Source organism: Ranitomeya imitator, chromosome 1, assembly GCF_032444005.1.
Source record: "Ranitomeya imitator isolate aRanImi1 chromosome 1, aRanImi1.pri, whole genome shotgun sequence".
In the NCBI taxonomy this organism is placed as follows: Eukaryota; Metazoa; Chordata; class Amphibia; order Anura; family Dendrobatidae; genus Ranitomeya; species Ranitomeya imitator.
Window position 1 is genome coordinate 504,204,577 of NC_091282.1, and position 19,966 is coordinate 504,224,542.

The window sequence follows — 19,966 nt, forward strand, 5'->3', positions numbered from 1 at the left end:
CACGTGGGTACCGGCCTAGATGGATCCTCGTGCTGCCCGACCTTCATGTTTGTGTAGAAGGTGAAACGTGAGAAACAGCAGTCTCATTTAGGAGAACCTGATGTTAAAAGCTGAGGGGGGTACACAGTGTTATTTAGGCCCCGTGTCTTTGCTAGCGCTTCAGGTGGTCGTTTTCCTGAGGTGACTTTGCTGTCGTGCTCGCGGCTCTTTACACTGTGAGGTATAGGGAGGAAGTGGCTACTCAGCGGAAGCCGCTAGAAGAATGCGCATGGCGCTTTTTAACCACTTCACTGTTTCTGAACACAGAATTAAGAAATTACGTATGTAACATGTGCACAGCAGTGTCGTTTTGATGTTGCTGCGCACTATGTCCATTTTATGGGGAGAACTCTGCCTCAACAAGACTTTGTATGCACATACCTACACAATGATCAAGCACTGATGAAAATCTGACTGAAACTGGGCCAGTTTTTTTTTTTTTTTCACACAAACGTAAAAAAAATTGTCTGAACTTGGCCTCAAGCCTCATTCATACACTCAGTTTCTCTCTCACATAAAATAAAAACACAGCGGCATCGGTTTGGGCAGTTTACACCATCAGTTTCATCAGGGTTTCGCAAGTGACGGAGAATTCTCAGGCCTCTCCTACCCCAGGGTGAGTACCGGACATGCGCCTGGGACGCCATCAGAGTGCTGCCTGAGTATTTAGCTGACCCATATAGACTCGAATGCCTCAAATCAGTCATGTCTGTGCTTTGATTTGGTTTTTTATAGGTACTTGTATTTATTTTTTAGCAGATGATATGAACATCCGCATAGATTATAATGGATACACGTTTTATCCATGAAAACCAGAACACCTACAAAGAAACAGATGCCTGAAGAAAGACTAAGGCTATGCCCAAACGTTGCGCTTTTTATGCTAATTTTAAGCTGCGGTATCTCTAAACTGAGGTTGCACGGCCTGCGCCTGGTGCTGCCCACGGATTGGCCATGTGTTAGCGGTCAGGACCGCATGGACCAGTGTTTCCAATAGGGCAGTTCAGATGAGTTTCTCCTCGTGGACTAAGTGGCCGTGGGCAACCCATCGCAGCAAGCACTGGTCCCTCCTGTATTTCGGATGAGAATCGCCCATTCCGGTCACACAATACCTGGCCGCCACACTGGCTGGACTGTACGGATCCTACTGTCATTATTTACACTGGCACGTTAACCCCTGCTGCTGTATAAGACGCGCGCCCTGCGGGCGGACAGATTTCTTCCTGGTGAAAGTGGACCATATTTCATCCGATCGCTGGAACCCCTGGGCTGTATATCACGATGTGAGTGCAGACCACCACGCACTGGTCACCGGGGGTCTCCCAATCTGAACTCGGGGCCAGGAGTCCCATGGCTGACCAGTCTGTACTCAGATCAGGATATACGGGTGTCTGATGGCGGTCTTACCGGGTGAGGCAGGACCCTCCCAGCCCCCTGTACGTGTCGGGGTGATGTGCAGCAGTTCAGTCATACACAGAATTGCACCCACATGGATGGTTGCTATGGCAACCACAGGTTGTGTGGCTGGCAGGGGTGTATGGACTACTAGGTGCAGGGGTGTCACAGTTCCTTTGGCCCTCAGGAGAAGTGGGGCTGTGCTGCATTGGGGCTCCCGCCTTTCCAGTATCACCACTGGTGGTCCTAGTGTGCGGTGGGCACAGGTTCCCCAGTCCGCAGCACCCACCAATGTTGAGCAGCTAGTGCCACACTATGGGGGTCTCACACGGTCAGCTAATGGAAGGAGAACTATAAGTGTCAGCTCGCCATCCGCCTGCACCATGGCAGCACGGGCCCCTACCTGCTCCCTGCGATCCGGCCGGTTAGTATTGCTCTCATTGATGACGTTCCTCGGGTTCTGTGTCCCGCTGCAGCGCCCGCCGGACAATCTCTGGCCTCTGATTGGTGGAATCTGTGCTCCTTGTAGAGCGAGAGACCTGATTGCGATTGGTGAAGAGGAGCAGCCGGATTCCACTCTCCGGAGGGACAGTCGGTTGCTATAAGCAACAAGGGGGACGCTATGGAAGCCGATAGGAGGAAAAAAGATGGCGGCTGACAAAGTCGCAGCTCTGTAATTCTGTAGAAGTCACACAATTATATACACTGATAATAACATACACTTCGCTCATAACTGCAGGTAACGTCACTTGCAGTAACACTGATAACCACTAGGTGCCGCTAACACACGCTTCCTATAACATACACAGCTTGGATTTTAAACGTCACATGCCATATCTGTCAAGCACCTCGGAGCTTCCGCCAATCGGGGCAAAGGGGCGTGGTCTATCATAGGACCAACCAGTAACTGGGAAGAGGCGTGAACTTTCAACAAACAAAACTTTATTCCGGGCTTGGTGTGCTAGCAGTGCAGTGCACTTCCTTTCTGGGCTCCTGACGTGCCAGTCCTGGGAGGGCTCGGGTCAGGTGTTGTGCCCCACGTCTAGGAGGAGCGGTCACCAGTGGCAGGTGAGGGGCTGGGTGGGCTCACGCTGTCTGTGCCTGTCATGTGACCTCTCTGTGCTATGGAGGTGATGTGCTGCTGGTAGCATGAGTGCTGTGCCTGCAGAGCCTGAGCAGCAGTGTGGAGGCCTGACTACTGCATGGATCAGCGAGGCAACTGCATGAATAGCTATTCCTTACTGTGGCCGAGTCATTTAACCCATTACAAAACATCAGTTACTTATTCCAATGGACCTGTGAGGGCAGACTACTTAGCCCGGAGGCGCTGGCATTGGTCTTAAATTAATGCATATCTAATAAAGTGTATTTATATAGCTATGTTATTCTCTATGTACCACATATTATTATTATTATTATTATTATAGCGCCATCTATTCTATGGAGCTTTACATGTGAGATCTATATTATAAGGTGCTATTCCTTGCTGGATATTGAGGTTTACCTGTTACTGTATTGTTGGCAGGTGTAAGGATACCCAAGCTTCCCCACAGAAGGTTTTCTCCTTGGATTGCATGATTGAATCTACTATTATCATCATTATTATTATTTATATAGCACCATTGATTCCATGGTGCTTTACATGAGAAGGGGTTACATACAAGTTACAAATATCACATACAGTAAACTAACAATGACAGACTGATACAGAGGGGAGAGGACCCTGCCCTTGTGGGCTTACATTCTACAGGATTGTGGTAGGAGACAGTAGGTCGGGGGTTGCAGTAGCTCCAATGGTGTTGAGGTGGCTGTGTGGTCTTTACAGGCTATAAGCTTCTTTGAAGAGATGGGTTTTCAGGTTCCGTCTGAAGGATCCAAAATAAATGTGATTGATAGTTGGACGTGTTGAGGTAAAGAATTCCAGAGGATGGGGGATATTCTGGAGAAGTCTTGGAGGCGGTTGGGTGAGGAGCGGATAAGTGTGGAGGAGAGAAGGAGGTCTTGGGAGGACCGGAGATCACGTGAGGGAAGATATTGAGAGATTAGTTCAGAGATATATGGAGGAGACCGGTTATGGATGGCTTTGTAGGTCAGTGTTAGTAATTTAAACTGGAAACGCTGAGGGAATGGGAGCCAGTGAAGAGATTTGCAAAGAGGGGAAACAGGAGTGTAGCGAGGAGAGATTTCCGTATACACTCTAGTATAAGCCGACCCCCCCCCCTAATTTTGCCACAAAAAACTAGGAAAACTTAATGACTCGAGTATAAGCTTAGGGTGGCAAATGCAGCAGCTACTGGTAAATGTCAAAAATAAAAATAGATACCAATAAAAGTAAAATTAATTGAGACATCAGTAGGTTAAGTGTTTTTGAATATCCATATTGAATCAGGAGCCCCATATAATGCTCCATACAGTTTATGATGGGCCCATAAGATGCTCCATATTAAAATACGCCCCATATAATGCTGCACAAATGCTGATTATGGCCCCATAAGATGCTCCATAGAGGTATTTGACCCATATGCTGTTGCTGCGATTAAAAAAAAGAAAAATCACATACTCGCCTCTCGTTGCTCAGGCCCCCGGCACTTGCTATACTCACCTTTCCCGTTCCACCACTGAGCACCGCTGTCTCTTCCGCATCCTCTTCACTGACTGTTCAGGCAGAGGGCGGCGCACACTAATTGCGTCATCGCGCCCTCTGACCTGAGAGTCACTACAGAGGACGCGGAAGACGGAGCGGCGCCGACGGTGGGACAGGTGAATATGCCTCCGTTATACTCACCTGCTCCTGGCGCGGTCCCTGCAGGTCCCTGGTTCTCCGGGTGCTGACAGCTACTTCCTGTATTGAGCGCTCACATGGTACCGCTCATTACAGTAATGAATATGCGCCTCCACCCCTATGGGACTGGAGTGGGGTCCATATTCATTACTGTAATGAGCGGTACCATGTGACCGCTCAATACAAGAAGAAGCTGTCAGTGCCCGGAGAACCAGCGACCGTGCCAGGAGCAGGTGAGTATGATTAGACGGCTGCCGCTCCCCCTCCCCTGCTGACCCCTGGGAATGACTCGAGTATAAGCCGAGAGGGGCAATTTCAGCCTAAAATAAATGGGCTGAAATTCTCGGCTTATTCTTGAGTATATACTGTAATTAGTTGGGCAGCAGAGTTAATGACGGACTGGAGGGGTTTGAGAGTGTTAGAAGGTAGGCCACAAAGGAGGATGTTGCAGTAGTCAATATAAACATAAGGATGAATGACCTCGGAGAGATCAAAACATCCAACACTGCGGAGACACCATCACATGTTTCTCAACGCAGTGATCCAGAACACTGCCCCCATCCCTTATGGGAAATATGCAAATGCATGTAGAAAAGTCGCGGAGACACCATCACGTGTTTCTCAACGCAAGCAATAAATAGCCAGGTCTTTCACCGGGAAGGAACAACCACGGGAAGGACAGCATCCAAAAATGAAAACCACCTATGCCAAAACATGGTATCCATCCACAGACAGCTGTTTCGGGGCATAGGTGGTTTTCCTTTTTGGATGCTGTCCTTCCCGTGGTTGTTCCTTCCCGGTGAAAGACCTGGCTATTTATTGCTTGCGTTGAGAAACACGTGATGTTGCAGTAGTCAAGGCGGGAGATGATTAGGGCATGCACGAGCATTTTGGTAGTGAGGGTTGAGGACAGGACTGATTCTGGAAATATTTTTGAGCTGGAGGCGACAGAAGGTGGCGAGAGCTGGATGTGCGGTTTGAAGAACAGGGCAGAGTCGAGAGTTAATCCAAGGCAGCGGATTACAGGGACAGGGGAAAGTGTGAATTCGTTTATTGTGATAGATCAGGTAAGGAGGGTGTGCAGGATGGAGGAAAGATAATTAGTTCAGTTTTGTCCACATCGAGTTTGAGGAAGCGAGAGGAGAAGGAGGATGTGGCTGATAAACACTCTGGGATTCTGGACAGCAGGGAGGTGACGTCTGGGCCAGAAAGGTAGATCTGAGTGTCATCAGCATATAGATGACCATCCACACACTGCAGGTTTCTAGTGTCAGTGGAAGTAAAGCAGTCTCCGATCATCACCTAGCCAGTCTGACTAAAGTACATGTTCTAGCTGTTGCACAGGCGCCCAAGAGATATGCCATATTCATAAAGAAGCCGGAGTCTGGCGCATCGAACTCCAGAAAACCCTGGCTGTAGGATGGCATATAAAACCCCAGTCTTCATTCAAGTTCCCCATTATGTTTTCAGATGTATTTCGTCTGTATACATTGGACAGCCAACAATCCGAGCATCACACGACTGAAGTGAACCAAGCTTGGCTTTCTCGTGAGGCATGAGCTGCACAAACCAATAGTTAAGCCCATCTACCAGACTTCTAAAATGACTCAGCCAGCAGCTAACATTTAGACCCCAGATGCACTTTGTCTTAGATCACATACCCTTACCTGCTTAGAAAAGCGCAATACAAATGTTTGGTTTCTTTGTCTTTTTCCAGTTGGGGGTCATCTTTATAGGAGTTGTCCACTACTTGGAATATCCCTTTTCTTAAATGCTATATCCCCCTTGTAAAATAAAAACGACTTACTCATCACCCATACTGGCGCTGGGAGAGTTGAGAGCTATGCAAACCATTAGGGGTGGCTGATTGGCTACAGGACTCATGTGGCATGCAATGTCATGTGATCCTTGGGAGGCACGTCGCCGGTACAGGAGCGGTGTATAGGGTGCTCTTGTTTTACAAAGGGAAATATAGTATTTAAGATTACGTAACTAAATTTTATGTCCTAAGAGAGGTCATCAGTGTCAGATTGGTGGACGAAAAAGAAAAATTGACAAGAGATTTCAACGCAAGATTGTGCGGATGTTGGATAAAGAACCTCGACTAACATCCAAACAAGTTCAAGCTGCCCTGCAGTCCGAGGGTACAACAGTGTCAACCCGTACTATCCGTCGGTGTCTGAATGAAAAGGGACTGTATGGTAGGAGACCCAGGAAGACCCAACTTCTTACCCCGAGACACAAAAAAGCCAGGCTGGAGTTTGCCAAAACCTACCTGAAAAAGCCTACAACGTTTTGGAAGAATGTTCTCTGGTCAGATGAGACAAAAGTAGAGCTTTTTGGGCAAAGGCATCAACATTGAGTTTACAGGAGAAAAAAAAGAGGCATTCAAAGAAAAGAACACGGTCCCTACAGTCAAACATGGCGGAGGTTCCCTGATGTTTTGGGGTTGCTTTGCTGCCTCTGGCACTGGACTGCTTGACCGTGTGCATGGCATTATGAAGTCTGAAGGCTACCAACAAATTTTGCAGCATAATGTAGGGCCCAGTGTGAGAAAGCTGGGTCTCCCTCAGAGGTCATGGGTCTTCCAGCAGGACAATGACCCAAAACACACTTCAAAAAGCACTAGAAAATGGTTTGAGAGAAAGCACTGGAGACTTCTAAGGTGGCCAGCAATGAGTCCAGACCTGAATCCCATAGATCACCTGTGGAGAGATCTAAAAATGGCAGTTTGGAGAAGGCACCCTTCAAATATCAGGGACCTGGAGCAGTTTGCCAAAGAAGAATGTTCTAAAATTCCAGCAGAGCACTGTAAGAAACTCATTGATGGTTACCGGAAGAGGTTGGTCGCGGTTATTTTGGCTAAAGGTTGTGCAACCAAGTATTAGGCTGAGGGTGCCAATACTTTTGTCTGGCCCATTTTTGGAGTTTTGTGTGAAATAATCAATGTTTTGCTTTTTGCTTCATTCTCTTTTGTGTTTTTTCATTTAAGATACCAAAGAATTTGTGATTGCAATCATTTTCAGGAAGAAAATGAGTATTATATAACAGAATTGCAGGGGTGTCAATACTTTTGGCCATGACTGTATATAGAATATACCGTACATATTTTAAATTCACCAGCTAACACAGCTTTAGACTTCCAAACATTAGAAAACCTAAAATGACAACACATGTGAGAGCAAAAGGGGTATATTCAGACAATGTTGTCAAAGCTGCCTACTATATATATATATATATATATATATATATATATATATATATATATATATATATATATATATATATATATATAAAAAACACACAGCTTTATGCAGCATGCAGGGTAAGGCTACTTTCACACTAGCGTCGGTACGGGGCCGTCGCGCTGCGTCGGCCCGACATACCAACGCATACTGTGCAAGCGCCGCACAACGGGGGCAGCGGATGCATTTTTCCAGCGCATCCGCTGCCCCATTGTGAGTTGCAGGGAGGTGGGGGCGGAGTTCCGGCCGCGCACGCACGGTCGGAAATGGCGGACACAACGCAGCAAAAAAAGTTACATGTAACGTTTTTTGCTGCCGACGGTCCGCCACAACACGGCGCAACCGTCGCACGACAGTAGCGACGTGTGGCAAAGCGTCGCAATGCTTCGCTAATGTTAGACAATAGAGCATAAACACAAGCAATTTTGCAGGATGCGTTTTTTTTTCTCCTAAACGACACATTGCGACGTGCAGTGCACAACGCTAGTGTGAAAGTCGCCTAACCCACAACATGAAGGCTACTTCTACTAAACCCAAACAGCCATAAATAAATATTTGAGAAAATGAGACAATTATTGAAGTTCACCCCGGTGCTACCTACTTCTGCCGCAGATGTACAATAGCTGGGCACGTCACAGTATACACATCATAAACTTCAAGCTGGTATGCTTATCTCATAAACTTTGGACTTTTCCACCAGTGGCAATCTCTGAGTTGGTCATTTAACATTTCACAGCACCTGATTCTGTTTGCTTAGCTTTTTATTATTTTTGAATTTGCTGGATAATCATTTTTGCTTTTGTTGGAAATGCATGATGGAGTTTCGATGAGTCAGCCTGATTCCATATGATTGAATGCTTTAGGTCTCGTTAGGTGAACATTTTTCAGAGAATATGAATTTTCCACTTTTGACAAGCATCTTTCTTCTTGATAGGGCCCTTTTTGATGATCTGCTCAAGGAAGACTAGTAGCCATAGCTGTTCCTGCTGAACAGTCGCAGATTTTCCCCACTGATGTCTCTATCTTCTCGTGTGTGTAGGGGGTAGTCTTACCTATACATTTTATGCAGGAACCCATAAGGTTTGTCGTCCTGGCAGCCCTAGCCAGACCACCTGAGGTCTCAGTAAATTAATTTGTGTGCAGAACTTTTTGTTAAGCACTCACATGCTACACACACATACCTTTTGCGGCTTCTAAGAAATGTCATGAATTTCATATGATGTCCTTCGCAAATATTAACCTGCCCAGCCTTGCTGAAGCATCCCCAGATCATCACCGATCCTCCACCAAATTTCACAGTGGGTGCAAGACACTGGCTTGTACACCCCTTCAGGTCTCCGTCTAACCATTAGGCGACCAGGTGTTGATCTGAGGATGCTTCCTCAAGGCTGGAATTGGACAAGTTAATCTTTGCGAAGGACGTATGAATCAAACCGCATACAAGGTTATCCTGGAAAAAAAGTTGATTCCTTCTGCAATTCCTTAGGCAATGTTCCCCTACTGTGAGGACTGTTTTTTCCAGCAGGACAATGTGCAATGCCACACAGCTAGGTCAATCAAGGTGTGGATGAAGGACCACCACATCAAATTTTGTCATGGGCAGCCCAATCTCCAGACCTGAACCCCATTGAAAACCTCTGGAATGAAATCAAGTGGAAGATGGATAGTCACAAGCCATCAGACAAATAACTGCTTACATAATTTTTGTACCAGGAGTGGCATAAGGTCACCCAAAAGCAGTGTGAAAGACTGGTGGAAAGCATGCCAAGACGCATGAAAGCTGTGATTAAAAATCATGGTTATTCCACAAATTATTGATTTCTGAACTCTTCCGGAGTTAAAACATTTAGTATTGTTGTTTCTAAATGATTATGTACTTTTTTTTTTTTTGCATTATTTGAGGTCTGCAAGCAATGCATTTTTTGTTATTTTGACCATTTCTCATTTTCAGAATATAAATACAAAATTTATTGCTTGGAACTTGGGAGACATGATGTCAGTAATTTATGAAGAAAATAACAATTTACATTTTACTCAAAAATATACCTAAAAAGAGAAAAATCAGACAAACTAAAAAGTTTGCAGTGGTCTCTTAATTTTTGCCAGAGCTCTATGTTCAGTCCAGCACTAGGTGATTTACTAGAGAAAGCATCAGATTAGCAGAAATCCCTCTCTGAACCAAGGGTTTTCAGAAGAAAAGCCTTTGACCCACTCAGTACAGGGTAAAAGGGAAATTGTGACGGAGCAGTTAAAGGGAATAAACCTCTTATTTGGTCAGAACCAGCGACAAGACAGACCATGATGACGCCAGAGCGGTACGAGCCCTTATCTCAAGATTCCTTTCCTAGTGGCAGAAGATTTCCTCAGATCGGGAGTTCCTCGAGTCCATCAAACTAGGAATGAAAATGGAGTTCTCCTCCTACCCCCCACAGTGCCTGAAGGTAACTTACATTTGATCCCAGAAGTTACAAAATGCCCTAATATCCGGTTTCCAGGATTTGCTATCTTCAGGGTCAATATCTCCAGTTACAGAGAGAGATTACAGCAGACGTCATTATTTCTCTAGTCACCTTCCACGACGGCATATGGAGGTTGTCTCTTTGCCCTAATGGGGAACAGGAAACACAAGAGAGGTTAAAAGCACCTCCCACCTCCCATTCACCAGTGTCTTTCCTGTTCCCCATGGGACAGGGAGAGGTTCCATATGCTGTAGTGGCCGGTGGCTACAGTCATTCTTCAGGTCTTACCTGCGTTTCAGCCGGGCAGCTGGGGTCGCCTTGTGCCTCTCCGTGGGCTGCTCCCGTCGTCCTGCTTGTCAGGTACCTCGGGACCCTTCCCGGCCTTCCTGCGCCCCCGCGAGGGTAAAGCAGGCCGGGATCCCCAGCCAGGATCCTCTCTGAGCTTCCCGGCTTCCTCCCTCCATGCTGCTCGGTTCGGCGTTCCGGAAGTGACGTCAGCGGTCGCGCGCGCGTCACTTCCGGTTTTCGTATCTCAATGAAGCCGGCTCTTCCGGGTTTCGCCGGCGGCGGTGTCGGTGCCAATGGCGTCCCACACGTGGATCCTGGAGGAGGAGGGGAAAATCCTATCGTTGGAGGCAGGTGCTAGGAGACCTACTCCATAAAAGCCTGCTGAACCACCACTGAAGGTAAGACTATAATCTCTTCAGTATGGATGGTTCTTTGTGCCCTGCGTCTGCAGAGCCCAGCGCTACCCATGCTACTGTGAGTATGCAGGGTCTGGATCCGGGAGGTAGTTTCATTAGGGGTTAGCTCCTCATTCTTCTCTCCCTCTCTGTTTCAGGGAGAAAAGTCTGCCCCTAGAGCTGCTATTAGGAAGAAGTGTCCGGTCTGTTCTGCAAAGCTCCCTCCTACTTGGGATAAAAAACTATGTCAGCCATGCACTGACAAGATAGTAAAAGCCGAGCAACCATCCCTTCTAGATGAGATACGCTCTCTTGTTAAACAGGAGGTACAATCTTCCTTGGCAGCCTTCACACCTCCACCCCCGCCTCCGCCACCACATTCCCCAGCTAAGAAGAGGAAGATTCAGGTCGTTGAATCTGATTCGGATTCAGACCACTCTTTTTCTTCATCTGCTGGCTGGGAAGATCCAGCATCCCCTAAGGATGAGGTCAGGAAATACCTCTTCTCCTCGGATTATATTGAGGACCTGGTGTCTGCTGTTCGTAACACCATGGGGCTTGAAGAGGAAACTGTACCACAGTCCATACAGGATCATATGTTTGGTGGGCTCAAATCAGAGAAAAAGGCAGGATTCCCCGTTCATGCAAATGTTATTAATATGATTGAGTGGGAACTCCCTGAGAAGCGCCTTAGTATGTCTTCTGAAATGAAACATAGATTTCCTCTATAAGGTGACCTTGTCAAACTCGACATTCCCAAGGTGGATGTGCAGGTGGCCAGAGTCGCCAAAAAAACTGCTCTCCCCTTTGAGAATGCGTCGCAGTTGAAAGACCCTATTGATAGGAAGATTGAGAGTCTCCTGAAGAAATCATGGGAGTCTTCTTCTTCTGTCCTCAAGGCTAATATTGCCTCTACCTGTGTAGCGAGGACCCTTTCCTGTTGGCTGGAGAAATTAGAATCGCACATTTCTCAGGGTACCTCCAGAAGTGAGATGTTGGATTCTCTCCCTATCTTACATAAGGCTACTGGGTTTCTGGCGGATGCTTCTCTGGAATCCGTTAGAATTGCCGCCAGATCTTTAGTGCTCTCTAACTCTGCCAGAAGAGCCCTCTGGCTTAAATTATGGAGTGGTGACATCACATCTAAGGCCAAGTTATGTGCCATCCCCTTTAAGGGAGACTATGTGTTTGGTCCAGCTTTAGACGACATTTTGGATAAAGCGACCGACAAGAAAAAGGTGCTCCCGGAGCAAAAACAACCAAGAAAACGTTTTTTTCGTGCCCCACTGTCTCAGCCCTCTCAGCCGAGGGGTAAAGGCAAGACCGGCAGGTGGAGCTATGCTAAAGGCAGAGGGAAAAATATCTTCGTCCCTCAACAACAGCAGCAGCAGCAACAGTCATTCCAGCAAGATAAACAATGACTCCGACCCGGTGGGGGGGAAGACTCTCAAATTATGTGGATCAGTGGGAAAACATCACCAGCTCCCACTGGGTCCTCAATGTTATCAAGGAGGACCTATTGATCGAGTTAACTTCTCCCCCCCCCCTCAGGGTCTAAAGGTTACTACCCTCTCAATGAGGGATCACAAACTGCTAACTCTGGGTCTCAGAGACCGTTTAAGATCAAATGTGATCTCCCCAGTTCCACAGTCAGAATGGGGTCAGGGACATTATTCCCGTTTATTCCTGGTACCAAAACCATCAGGGGAAGTACGTATCATCATAAATCTAAAGGGTCTGAATCAACATGTAAAATATCGAAGATTCAAGATGGAGTCTGTAAAATCAGCCATTCCTTTAATACATCAGCACGCCTTTATGGCGACAATCGACCTGAAAGATGCGTATTTTCATATCCCTATTCACCCGAGACACCAAAAATATCTCAGGTTTGCGATTCAGGGGAATCATCAGGTGGATCACTATCAGTTTGGAGTCCTTCCCTTCGGCATCTCATCAGCTCCGAGAGTGTTCTCCAAAGTAATGGCGGAAGCCGAGTCATTCGGAGACGAGGGGTTTGTATAGTGCCTTATCTGGACGATCTGCTGATAGTGGATCCCACCAAAATGACCCTGGTATCTCATGTATCAACCACATTAGAGATATTGAAGTCTCTGGGTTGGATTCCGAACATAAAGAAATCCCAGCTTCAACCCTCTAAAACCAGAAAGTTTTTGGGAGTAATACTGGACTCGGAAAAACAATGTCCTTCCTTCCAGAAGATCACAGACTACCATTAGTAGTAAAGGTCAAGAAATACAAGGAGATGAGATCTCCCACACTCCGGAAAGGAATGTCACTATTGGGCTCCATGACAGCCTGCATTCAGTCGGTGGCTTGGGCTCAAGCCCACTCAAGAATTCTCCAGACCCATGTGCTAGACAATTGGGATGGTCGTCCTGGCTCTTTAAACAAGAGGATTCACACTCCAGGTCGAGTGAAAGCATCCTTAACATGGTGGATGAAGTCCGAAAACCTTCGCAGGGGTGTGAGTTGGATTCAATTTCCGTTAACCACAATCAAATCAGATGCCAGCAAGAGAGGCTGGGGAGCCATGATAAATCATGTTCCTTATCAGGGTCTTTGGGACCCGTCAATCAGAGAGAGATCATCAAACTTCCGAGAACTCAAAGCGGTGGAAGAAGCTCTCCTTGCAGCAAATCATCAACTCTCTGGACAACATGTCCAGATATACTCGGACAACATGACCACGGTGGCTCACATCAGGCATCAGGGCAGTACAAGATTCACCAGCCTAAAAAATATTTCTGCCCGAATCTTTGCCTGGGCCGAGAAACATTTACTGTCCCTGACGGCAACTCATCTAAAAGGTACTGCCAATTTTCAGGCAGATTATTTGAGCCGACAGGATATTCACCCAGGCGAATGGAGTCTGGATCGGCAAACTTTCAACTTTCTGGTAAACAGATAGGGTCTCCCGGAGGTCGACCTCTTTGCTTCTCACCAGAATGCGAAAGTAGGAATATTTTTTTCCCTGGATCCAAGAGGAAATCCCAGAGCAGTAGACGCCTTAGTTCAAGATGCATTTTCATCTGGCGTACGCATTTCCGCCCATTCCGATTCTTGCAAAGGTGCTACGGAAAATTCGGATAGAAAAGACTCCAACTATTTTGGTTGCTCCATTTTGGCCCAAGAGAAGTTGGTTCAACCTGATTGTTCAACTTCAGGTGGACCGACCGATAATGTTACGGATAAAGGCCAATCTACTTTCCCAGGGCCCAGTTCTTCACTCAGATCCTCAGAGATGGAATTTAGCGGCGTGGTTTCTGAAGCCAATGTGCTGAGAGCGAAAGGGTTATCAAACCCTGTTATAGCTACTCTTCAAAAATCCAGAAAACCGGTAACAAATGCTATTTATAATAAAATCTGGAAAAAAAATTCATCTTTTTGTCTGCCTAACCTTCCAGACACTCTCAGGCCAGATATATATCTAAGATATTAGACTTTTTACAAAGAGGCCTAGAAATTGGTCTGAAATCCAGTACTCTGAAACTCCAGGTCTCTGCGCTCAGTTCTATCTTTGATCAAGATCTAGCAGGACATCGCTGGATTAAAAGCTTCATGACCTCAGCAAACAGAATGAACCCTAGGAAGCAAGTTATAGTTCCTCCATGGGATCTCAATGTTGTGCTTCAAGGCCTTACAGGTCCACCGTTTGAACCTTTGTCTACCTGTTCCCCACAAAATCTCGCCTACAAGACTGTTTTCTTGGTAGCTATAACTTCAGCTAGAAGAGTGGGTGAATTACAGGCCTTATCAATAAGAGAACCTTATCTACTGGTTAGAGAAGACTCAATAATACTCCATCTTGATCCCTCTTTCCTCCCAAAAGTGGTCTCTGAATTCCATCGTTCTCAAGAAATAGTGTTACCAACCTTTTGCAATAATCCTGCAAACTCTGAGGAAAGAAGATTTAATAATCTCGATGTTAGGCGTATTCTGCTACATTACTTGGATCAAACCCGTGCCTTTAGAGTTGATCACAACCTTTTTGTCCACTCCTCAGGTCAAAATAAAGGGAAGAAGGTAGCCAAGAGTACCATTGCTACATGGATTAAAAAAGCCATTACAGAAGCTTACCTTGCTCAAAATAAACTACCTCCGGTAGGAATTAAGGCCCATTCAACTAGATCTACGTCGGTCTCCTGGGCACAGAGAGCAGGCGCATCTCCAGAGCAGATTTGCAGGGCAGCTACGTGGTCGTCACTCCATACCTTCTCCAAACATTATAGGTTGGATGTATTATCCAATAGAGATTTAGTCTTCGGCCGCAAGGTTCTTCAGGCCGTTGTCCCTCCCTAGTGCCAATTAGTTGGTATTCCTCCATATGCCGTCGTGGAAGGTGACTAGAGAAAATAGAATTATTCTTACCGTTAATTCGGTTTCTAGGAACCTTCCACGACGGCGCTAATTTCCCACCATCTATATTTCCTGGATTAATTCTGGGACTCAGAAGGTAAACCGGTGCTATGGTTTCAGTTATAAGTCACTGGTGAATGGGAGGTGGGAGGTGCTTTTAACCTCTCTTGTGTTTCCTGTTCCCCATTAGGGCAAAGAGACAACCTCCATATGCCGTCGTGGAAGGTTCCTAGAAACCGAATTAACGGTAAGAATAATTCTATTTTTTGTCTGTTTCTTGTAAAGAAACCATGCGGATCTTGCAGGATAATCATAAAACTAAAAGCTCTGTCTAAGCCATCACATCACTTACAGAAGGTTCAAAATGGAGTCCATAAAAATCTACCGATAGGGGAAAACGTCATCATGGCTACCATCAACTTTCAGGAAGTTTATTATCATGACCCCCATCCATCCAGTGTACCGAAAATTCTTGATATTTGCAGTTACCCAGAGACAAGAGACGCACTTTGAGTTCAATGTCCTGCCCTTTGGAATTTCATCAGCACCGCAGGTTTTTACGAGATTCATGGCAGAGGGAGGTAGTGGCATTCATCACGAAGCAGGACATCTGCATCATAGTATCACGCATTTTGCTATCATTCTCCAGTAATGGAAACAATGATGATACGTTGTCCTTTCAGCGGGGATCCAGCAGAGTGGCCACCTGGTAACCAGCAATGGTAGCAATCCGGGCCACTCAGAAGTTATTGCTCAGTTACAGTAGCATATATTGACTGGTGTGCCAGGCAACCCAGAGGCAACGACAACCTGTCCTTTTGTTGGACGTTTATGGTCTGGGTCCTCTGTATTCCCCTACCTAGCCATTCTCCAGTGACTGTGAGTTGCTTTGAGTGCCACCCTGCTGTAAACACTGTTCCTCATACTCCAAAAGTGTTCCCTGGCTGGACAGTTGTGTACCTTGCTGTTGTTGATACAGGAACCCACTCTCCGAGCAATGTTTGAATGGTCCCTGTTCCTCTTGCTCCTCTTCCTTCTGTGCCACCCCCTCATCCATCATCTCTTGAAGTTGTTTTTAAAGCGGGTATAAAAGTGGTATAGTAATGCTCATGATGGCCTCATCACCGTTGGCCATGTTGAAGTATTCAAAGCAATGAAACACAGCACACGCATCCCTCATGGAGAGCCACTCGGTGGTGGTGAAGTGGTGGTCAGCAGAGCGACTAAGTCTGGCATGCTGCAGCTGAAACTCCACTTTTGCCCTCTGCTGCTCCCACACTCTCCAGCATATGTAAGGTGGTTGGCTGCAGCTCGAAACGCGAGCAGCAGCAGGACAGTGAAAGAGTGCCTTCACAGTCAGCAGCAGCTCTGGCATATATGGGTAATTTTCTAGGAAGCTCTGTACCATCAAATTTAAGCACATTTGCCAGGCAAGTGCATCAAACACGCTAGGTCCAGAGCTGCTATGTGATTTTGCCCATTATCGCATACCACCAGGCTGGGCTTGAGGTGCTGTTTTATCCTTGTCCACAGCTCCTGCGTGGTGTGGGATTTCCATGTGGCTGTGCTGAAGTTGGATGTGCAGGTCTTATGTGATCGGTTGATGAGGCAATGGTGGAAGCGGAGGAGAAGGCACCCTGAACAGAGAAACGTCCAGAAATCCTCACTGGTGGTAAGACGTGCGCTAGATTGCTTTTCCGCCACCACTACATTTACCCATTGGGCATTTAGGTAGATGTAACATTCCTGGCCATGCTTACTGGTCCATGCATATTGGTTATGTGGACCTTGCCATTGATGGTGTTGAGCATTGCACACCTAATTTGGTCCGCAACATGTGCGTACAGAGCAGGAATGGCCCTCCTGGAAAAGTAGTGGTGAATCGGAACAATGCATTGTGAGACAGCTACTGCCATCTGTCTTTTTTTTTTTTTTTTGTTTAAAAAAAAAAACTGTCTACACCAGCCGGAATGGCAGCATTTCAAAGACCAAAAATTTGCAAATACTGTCAAGCAGGACCATGAGTAGGGGGATTATTTCCTCCCTAACTCGAGGATTTGGGAAATGGAGAGCTGAACGCTTCCATAGGATGGGGTGGAGATGCCCAATGGTTGTTCTGTCACATTCTTTGTGGGGAGACAGGTGTCCCTACTGATCGTGAGCTGAAAGAAGTGACTTGGACAGCAGTAGAAGAGGGATCAGGAGGAGGCTCAGATCTGTCATACTTTCTGAAGTGTGTACTCCACTGCACCTTGTGCTTATAATTAAGATGCCTCATCATGCAGGTGGCGCTCAGGTTCAGAATATGTATGCCTTGCTTCAGGATCTGACAGTACAGCGTGCAAACTGCTCATCTTCAGCACATTGCCTGAAGAAATGCCACGCGAGGGAGCTCCTTTTTGAGATTGCTTTTGTGTGCTCGTTTCGTCAGTGTGGTGAGCAGTAGCAGCCGATGTATTGGCAAGGGGCTGCCTGCTGTGCTTTTGCACCCTGCTCCCTCTTTTGCTGTACTGATGAGGCAGTGTGACCACCTTCTTTTTCCCCAAATTGCGCACTTCACTGGTATGACCTTTGCTCCAAGTGGGGTCTAGGACCTAACTACTCCTCTCATCATCTTCCACCCACTCCTTACCCCTGCCCTCCTTACCGGTCTGCACACTGCAGAAAGCCGCTGCTGTTGGCAACGGTTTCGTCATCCTCTGAGATGTGCTGCGGTGGTCCACTAAAAATGTGCACTAGTCCTCTCACGTACTCGTCCTCCAACCTATTGCCAATCTACAGGGCAGGCTTGAGGTGGAAGGAAATGTCTGCTTTATATCCCATATGCAGTCATGTCATATTAGATTGTAGGAGATCATTTAGGTATGTCTCGTAACTTGGATTTTGTTAGCTAGACTTATCTAATTGTAAACCTTTTTTTTTTTTTATATTGTTATATACCGTACTTGTTAATGTGGCACTTGGTAGTACCTTGAATCTTAGTTGACTTGCAACTTCTGAAGCTGGCTGGTGGTTGTCTGGTGTCTTATCTAGTCCACATGGAGCTGTTCCACACATGAGCCTGTGGGAGGACCCTGAGGAGTCATGCAGAGTGGATCAGCAGATAATCCTTCCCTGTAGTACAGAGGTAGTGTGCACAATGTACGGAGAGGCGGGTGGAGCTGGGTGACTTGTCAGTCTTCTCGCTGATACAGTTGCGTGTGTGAAGTTGCTGAAGTATAGAAGACTATGGCTCGTGGGGTCTGAGGTCTGTCTGCTTCTGTATTGTGAGTATTTGTGGCTTTTCTCATAGTGAGGAGTTTCTGTTAATACAAGCTGTGTAAGCGCCTCAGTATCTTTTTATACATGGGGGATTTTTTTGTTTTTAATTTTTTTTTTTTTTTTTTTTTGGTCGTGAAAAATCTGTAACACACAACAGGGTATGCAACATTCAGAGCGTTTAGTTCTCCCAGAAGGTCTGTAGGTTTAAATACCATAGCAATGGGAAGGCACATTTATTAGGTATTGCAAGTATCAATATGTGAAAGTCCCCCTCATAAAACTGCGAACCACGAATGTCTGCTCTGGTCATTGGCTCTTGAACAAGGTTTAAAAAAATTATCAGATTCAAACAGACTAAAAAGCGTGACCTACAGCAGTTGTGTAATCCTGTAACTGGAGGACCCGAGTCCAGCAGAGGATATGGTGAATGGGCCCTCGCCAACCATCCTAGATTTTATTACATTTCTAAAGACCTGCTTTTTGGATACATAGAATGTTAAGTTGGAACTTGGGGGCCTCTAGGGTCATCATGTCCAACCCCCTGCTCAATGCAGGATTCACTAAGGCTATCTGCACACGTTGCGGATTAGACTGTGGAATTTTCTGTGCAGATTCAGCATTTCTTGGCAGAAAACGCAGGTCAAAAAAAAAAAGCGTAGATTTTTTCTCTTTCTTTGCGGATTTCTTCCTTTTTTTTTTTTTTTTACCCCTGCGGATTTCTGTTATGGAATCAGTGCAGAAACACTGCAGATCCGCAAAAAGTATTGACATAGTCCTTTTTTGAATCTGCTGCGTTTTCCGTGCTGATTTTTCCGCACCATTAGCACATTTTTTTTCCCATTCATTTACATTGTACTGTAAGGCTAGGTTCACATTTGCAGCTGCTGAGACCGGAGCCGGGGCACGAGGAGAGTGTTGTGTGGTTTGTTTTTTTTTTGTTTTTTTTTTTTTGTTTTTTTTTTAAATATATCAATGAGTGATAACTGGATTGTGGGGGCTGTGCTGCATTACATTCTATTGGGGGCTGGCTGCATTACATTCTATGGGGGCTGGTTGGAATACATTCTATGAGGGCTGTGCTGTATTACATTCTATGGGGGACTGTATTATAATCTATGGGGGTGATTGCATCATACTCTGAGGGGGCTACGTTATATTCAATGGGGAGCTGCATTATACTATATGAGGAGCGCTGCATTGCATTCTATAGAGGGGCTACATTATATTCTATGAGGGGCTGCATTATGCGCTATGAGGGGGCTACCATATATTATATATGCAGGGACTGCATTATACCATATGTGGGCTGCAATATACTGTGTCGAGGACTATGGGTATACATTATACTATATGAAGAACTATGGGGTGCATTATACTATAGGAAGTAAATTGTACTACATGCATGACAATGGCAGGGCATTATACTATATGGAGCACTATGAGGAATGTATTATACTATTTGGAGGAATTGCAGTGTATTAATATATGGAGGACTATGAGGAGTGTATTATACTATATGGAGGACTGAGGAGTGTATTATACATTATTATTATTATAGCGCCATTTATTCCTTGGCGCTTTACATGTGAGGAGGGGTATACATAATAAAAACAGGTACAATAATCTTGAACAATACAAGTCGCAACTGGTACAGGAAGAGAGAGGACCCTGCCCGCAAGGGCTCACAATCTACAAGGGATGGGTGAGCATAGAGCTGGTCAT

General features: G+C 46.0%; 2 protein-coding genes across 6 annotated transcripts in view; one reads left to right on the top strand and one right to left on the bottom strand.

Moving 5' to 3' along the window:
* The window catches only part of CCDC171 (coiled-coil domain containing 171), a 149,241-nt gene extending 147,048 nt beyond the window's left edge, over window positions 1-2,193 (bottom strand). The window contains exon 1 of the mRNA XM_069766329.1: window positions 1,838-2,193. The gene's annotated coding sequence lies outside the window, so the exon portion shown is untranslated. The remainder of the gene's footprint in view (window positions 1-1,837) is intronic.
* A 180-nt stretch (window positions 2,194-2,373) lies between these two features.
* Window positions 2,374-19,966, top strand: part of ACO1 (aconitase 1) — a 110,874-nt gene continuing 93,281 nt past the window's right edge. For 2 of the 5 annotated variants that reach the window (XM_069766340.1, XM_069766384.1), the window contains exon 1: window positions 2,374-2,502. The gene's annotated coding sequence lies outside the window, so the exon portion shown is untranslated. Of the gene's footprint in view, window positions 2,503-16,516; window positions 16,656-18,112; window positions 18,250-19,966 lie in introns of those variants that run through there. The other 3 variants (XM_069766356.1, XM_069766347.1, XM_069766374.1) reach the window with 3 other exon arrangements.